The 6,231-nt window shown below is 42.9% G+C and overlaps 1 protein-coding gene across 3 annotated transcripts in view; it reads right to left on the bottom strand.

The window, feature by feature from the left end:
• The window catches only part of ZEB2 (zinc finger E-box binding homeobox 2), a 155,756-nt gene extending 153,609 nt beyond the window's left edge, over positions 1-2,147 (bottom strand). The window contains exon 1 of one of the 3 annotated variants that reach the window (XM_006834561.1): positions 1,774-2,147. The gene's annotated coding sequence lies outside the window, so the exon portion shown is untranslated. The remainder of the gene's footprint in view (positions 1-1,773) is intronic. The other 2 variants (XM_006834563.1, XM_006834562.1) reach the window with 2 other exon arrangements.
• Between the last annotated feature and the right edge of the window lie 4,084 nt (positions 2,148-6,231).

The raw sequence follows: 6,231 nt of genomic DNA, 5'->3' as shown, positions 1-6,231 counted from the left end.
TTTTTTTTCCCCTTCCTCGAGAAAGGAAAGAGAAAGTCCAACTAGCATGGCAATACTTTTAAGCTCTCATAAATGTTCGTATCATTTCTGGCTTCGAAACTTTTGTACCTAAAAATCGAGAGAGGCGCTGCATTTTTTCAGCTGAAACTGTCAAAACTTGGAGAAGGGGAATCTCTCGGAGGCAGGCAGGAGAGGAGAATCCCGAAACTCGGTGGAGGTTGGGAAGATGCTGTGCCTCGAGGATTAGTTTAAACAGGGGGCTATAAAAGATGTAACAGATGCAAACTGTAACACAAGGGCTATTAACCCTTTCTCTGCCGAGCACACTCAGTCTCCACGCCCCACACCTATTGTCTCCTGTGCTAGAAGCTTTTCCGAAAACCTGGAAAGTGAGTATCAGTTTCCACACATTCATTTACTGAGAGGGTGGAGGGTGGGGTGGGGGGTGGGGGGCGGTGCAGAGAGAAGGGGAAGTGGATGTTTTAGAAAGCACCTTAAATTTAACCTAGGCATAGAAGGAGACTTTTAAGTTTGACACATTTTGGCATTTTTTTTTTTTTGGTTCATCTACTGCTTTGAAATTGTTGGGAAAAAATCCTGAAATAAAGAAATGGTCACACAAGTGTCTGGGACGAAACAGCTGGCCTGTCTGTCTTCATGCTGAGACTTACACACGATTGCATATAAATACATGTTTAATAAAGTAAGCTGCTAGTTTTATGAGCATGTGTGTGTGAGGGAGAGACAGGGTATTTGTGTTGTAAACTTTATCTTTGCCTATTATTTCTTATTCTGGAGTTCGTCTTACCCTCATCATTATAGGGGTAGCATGTAAAATACATAGTAGGTGGAAGATAAACAGGCGAGTCAGCCGAGCTCACCACTGTTCCTGGGAACTCCTGATATCTCTCTCCACTTTTCAGTGCCAAAGTATGGAATGCAATTGTGTGTGTATGTGTCTTCTGTAAAATCCATGTTTATATGACTTTGCCATTTAAAATGCAATTCCAAAAGTTATCCTTAATCTAAAATCCTGATATCCTGACAGCAGTTTTCCTCCCAGCTGTAGTGATCACCCCCACTTTGGTAAACGACTCAAGTTCCATGAGGACTTTCACTTCTTTATTTATGATCACAGAAGCTGAGGTGTTACTTCACACACACACACAAAGAATGAAATAAAGAAATGAAACTCGCTAAGCAGACAAAAACAGGCAACTTTCTGCTTAGAAAACAGCCTTCTCCGCTGGGAGAGGATGGACTGCTATGCCTAAAGAAAAGATTTGCACCCGAATTTTGCTAGCTCTGTTATTAATCAAGTTTTATAATTATTAACAGGTATTTGCCAAGTTTTAATTGATGAATACAAGAAATTGAAATTAGATGTAAAAATTGTGCAGAAGCTCCCTTTGATGAGCTCTTATTCCTACCATATAGTTCTTAATAAAACTTTTCCTAGGCTGTGTAGGCAAAGGCACCTTTGGTTACCTGAATGGACAGGTATATGACAAATTATTTGGGGGGAGGATAAAGGGAGGAAAAAGGAAGGAGAGAGAGCGAGAATGCCAGAGAAAGCGAAGAAGTCACTCTTGGGAAAAGCTTGCCACACAGGAGCCAAACCCACCTGAAATTCCTACCCACAGACACCCCTTCTCAGTTCAGACTCACATTCCCACTCAAAAAGAGAAAACCAGGAAAGAAGGGTGGGGGTCGAGCACCCCCCCCCCAAAAAAAAAAGGATAAAAAGAGAGAAATGGGGGAAAAAAAACCTACCTGCGAAGTCTTGTTTGTAGTTTTGGCCAGAAATGGTGAGAAGAAAAAGCATGAAGAAGCCGCGAAGTGTGGGGGAGAAAAAGGTGGAAGCGAAGAAACAGCTCCCGGAGCAAACTGTACAAAACCTCGCCAAGAGTGTTGGGAGGCAGGACCGTTATTCCTGCGGAGCAGGTTAGAACTGATCTCTTTCGGCCACTCCAGGAAACACAAACCTGGGGACGGACTGACGTGTTACGCCTCTTCTAATGACATTTTTTTCTTTTTCTTTTCTGTAGGAGAGAGAGGAGAGACCCTGAAACACGCGCCACCTATCTTTGTGGGGAGGGATAATTGAAGCGCCCTGAGCGTGAGCATCATGTGAAAACGTGATCGCCAAGTTTCTCTCTGGGAAAGGATCTGGGATAGATTATACCTTGAAGTCTCCGCAAACGCTTTAGTGGAAGAAATGAAATTCCACCTCCCTCCCTTCCTCTCTCCCTCCCTCACGCCTCCCTCCCTCCCTCTCTCCCTCCCTTCTCCACGCCCCCCCGCCCCCCCTCCACTCGTCAAGCCTTTGGCATCATTATCCTCATCACTAAATCCTACTGAGTACAGGGCGGAAAACGGTGCACACCATTCACAGAACTGGAGAAGTCTAAGGGGCGAAAGTTAAAGGAAAAGATCCCGGGTCCTCAATCCGGATCGCCTCTTCTTAAACAGATATCTCTAATGACCAGATTTGAGGTGCACATTAAGTTGTGTGGGTTTCTCAGCACGGCTTCTTGAACTAAATTCTTTGCTTTTTCCCTCCACACCTCCCCCCCCCCCTTTAGATGCCAGAGCGGGTGTGTGGGTGTGGGGGGAATACTGCATGTGAACTGTATCTTAGGGTGTGTACATGTTGGGTGTGTGTGTGTGTGTGTGTGTGTGTGTATGATGGATTTCTGGATTTGATCCCAATGTCCAAACCTATTTTGGCATTTTGTTTTTGTGTTTAAAAAGGGTCTCTAAGTAAATTAACATAGAACCCAGGGTTGTCTGGTCTCTGAATTTCTTTCTCTACATCTCACTGAGATCTTACTACAAAGTGAGTGAGTGTGTGTAGGGAGGCAGGAAGAAAGAGAGCAAGGCCATACAAGAACTTAGCAGGGAAGAAAGAGAATAATATAAAACGGCATGGGGTCTAAGTTTTGGAGTATATATTTTTTGATATTGCAATTAAAGTAAAATTAAAAAGAAAGACTCCACCTTTGCTCTGAAGGGATTGGTTATGCAAATATGGAAGGGATTTCCTGGAGAATACAGCTTTCTACTGTATGGTTAATTAAATAATCACTCAAAAGCTTCCAACGTGACGCTTCTGTCGTAATCCAATCAGGTTACATAGGTCCTAAACAAGAAAGATATTTTCCACATCTGGAAGTCAGCAATTTAGCAAGTACTGCACATTATTAACCAATTCAGAGCCCACTTCCCAGGGGAATTTTTTTTGAAGTTTAAGTGTTCTTAACCAATGCTCTGCTGTTTTGTTAATCAAAAAGCTGGTTTACACTGCACATAATTGGAACTAATATAGAAGTAAATAAAGACAGCCAAATTTGAGGGTGCTGAACACAGGCATTTATCCGAAAAGGAAGAAATCTCTTAGCCTCCAATGGTTCAGGCTCAATTTCTTAAAGAACTGACAGGCTTTTTTTTTTTTTTTTTCAAAAAAGTGAATGTGTTTGAAAATTTCAGAGTACACATATATTTCCAGTTCCACAGCTTTTGGGATCTCTCGGAAAGGTGGAGGTAGGGGTGTGAAGAGGACCAAATAGCTGCCTCACACCAATTTTCCTGATTTTAGCATATTGTTAAACATGTTACAGCACCCTGTTTTCAGTCTAATGAAATGAGAAACAAATAATATCCTGATCCAACACTGGACCTTTACTTACATTAAGATAAACTGCTTTGAACTGTGCTTTGAATGTGTGCCTAAAGCAAGACTTTGAATGCAATAGTCTCTGGCAATCACACTTAAAGGAGGGAAAAGCCACCACATGGGTTGCTACATCCACACTCCTAGAGGTACACGTCTTTGTATTTATTTTTTTCGAGGGGGGAGTCTCAGTGGGGAAGGAACTATCCACCAAGCATGACTACAGTCCGATTTTACTGTAGGATGCATGCAAGTAGATAGTCACAACTGGTCACAGAACTCAGCTCTGTCCTAACTGGAGTATATATTTATTACAGTGAGAATACCCGAGAAACTAATTTTTCCCCACCCTACCCCATCCTATATAAATCACCATAAAAGAAGAGCATTCAAGATCTTCAGTCTAAAAATTAATAATAAAAAGAAAGTGAAACATTAACAAGGGTGTGACACATTCCCAGTTTCATATTTTGAATTTCTTTTAATATGCTTTATCTGCAGTAAATATATATGTATATATTTCTTATCAAGTTCCTCCTCTGAGATTTATCACTACTGTTAGTATCTGTTTTTCCTTTTCCTCCTCTCCCTTTTTTTTTTCATAAAAAATAACACTAGATATCTCTATAAGTTTTCTTTCCTGCCTCCCTTCTCCCATTTCTAAGGCAAAGGAGTCCACTGCACAGAGCGACTTCAGGCAAGACCTCTCTTTACAAGACCTTGTGAGCACTGGAGCTTATAGCCCAGACATACACACCCCCCCAAAGCCTCAGGTCAAAGGATCCAATCGAACGGCTAGCAAAACATTTACCTTTATTATCTATATTAAAATGTCACGTTACTTAGGCTCTGACTTTAAAAAAAAAAAGAGCGAGAGAGACTTGTGAGTATTTCCATTAAAAACACCTGATTACCCTGGATCCAGTAATTGTTCAAATAGCAGGAGGCAATCCCCAATACTTAGTTAGCGCTTGGAGTTTCACCTTGCAAGTATTTGATTTGGGGTAAAAAAAAAAAAAAAAAGCAAACCAAACCAAGGGTCCCATCAAGGTGAATATTTTGGATGGTGGCACATGTAGAGTCCCCGCGATGTGTGAGCGCCCACTAGGTTGCCCCGTCCCTGCTTGATAAGCTCCTCCTCAGACATTTGGCAAAGAGAGTCTCCACCACAGCAGAGGCGGTGGGAGTGGGGGAAGCCGCAATATAAATTGTTCGGAACAGTCCTTCAGTCCGAGGGCCAGGTCGGGGACAATGGGGATCGTGGCATCGATGGGATTCAGGAGCTCAGGATGCAGAGAAAGTCTAGAGAGTACAGGGGGCTGCTGGCTTTCGCTCCTCACACAGCAAAGCAAGTCTTGCTAATGAATCGCTCTCTCCCCGTCTGTCTTCCCCATTAATAATCCACTACGAGATTAGCGCAGAAGAAAGGGATTAAAACCACAGATACATGCAAATATGAAATAATATTGCAATCGACCTTGAATGGAAAAAGATAATTTTGGGGGGTTTCCTTGGGTAAAACAAACTATCTCTCAGGATTCCCTCCACCTTGGCTCGGTGAGAAGGATGCACTTTTGGTTTCCAATTTTCTTCAGTCAGGACTTGGTGTCTGTCCCCCTATTCACCTCTCTGTCTGTCAATTTCCTCAACTTTCTCAGTCACTGCCTCCTCCTCTCTTGCTACCCACCCCCCTGCTCGCTGGCCCAGATGCCCGAAGAGATACAATGTTTGTGCCCTTGAACACACAAGGCTGCAGAAGGAATTCTAATTTGGCCACAGCTAATGATTTATTATTATTATTATTATTTGCAAACTGTTTATTTTGTACTTTGTGAATTTTTTTAAATAAAATAGAACCTATTCTAGTTTTGAAACGGAATTGATCTTACATCCAGAGGAATAATTTCAACCCAAAATTGGTACGAAGTAGGTGGGTGACTTCCTTTAGATATATGCAAGGGTGATTAGAGACCCCTGGATTGTGGGGGTGTGGAGGTGGGGTGTGATGGGTTGTGAGTGGCGTGGGGGTAACAGTGGTCCAAGCCAAGCCAAAAGGTTTTTTCACGTGCAAACGCTCAATCCAAACTATTCTTGAGTTAAGCCTAGGATAAGAGGGTAAAGTGTATTTAAAAAAAAAAAAATCAGAGAGAGAGCGAGAGAAGGAGGAGAAGGAGACGAAGAAGAGGAGGAGGAGAAGAATTCAACAGCATCTCCTGGAAAAGCCTTTTCCAACAGAATCAAAACAGGACCAGGAAACCTCAGACCGTCCCTAACATTCCTGCTGCTAGGCCCGCGGGCTGTGGAATCTCGCTTGTCACCTGGCCTCAGCAGGGCAGCCACTTCGAGGTTGATTTTATTATTTTATTTTTTGAAGTTAAGCTGAATTTCGGCTTCAGGGTTTTTGCCAACGCCTCCATTGACAACAACCAGCAAACTTCAGCACCCAAAAGAGCGTTTTAATTTATTGATGCAACACAGGTCTGCTTGTTGCCCTCAATTCTCGGAGCGCTCCCTGCCCACCCCCCCCTCGTTCCCCGCCCCTCGTCCCCCCAGTTTAG

This window comes from Chrysochloris asiatica, unplaced genomic scaffold (assembly GCF_000296735.1).
Source record: "Chrysochloris asiatica unplaced genomic scaffold, ChrAsi1.0 scaffold00012, whole genome shotgun sequence".
NCBI lineage: Eukaryota > Metazoa > Chordata > Mammalia > Afrosoricida > Chrysochloridae > Chrysochloris > Chrysochloris asiatica.
The sequence above is the reverse complement of the archived record's forward strand: the minus strand, read 5'-3'. Positions and strand labels throughout refer to the sequence as shown.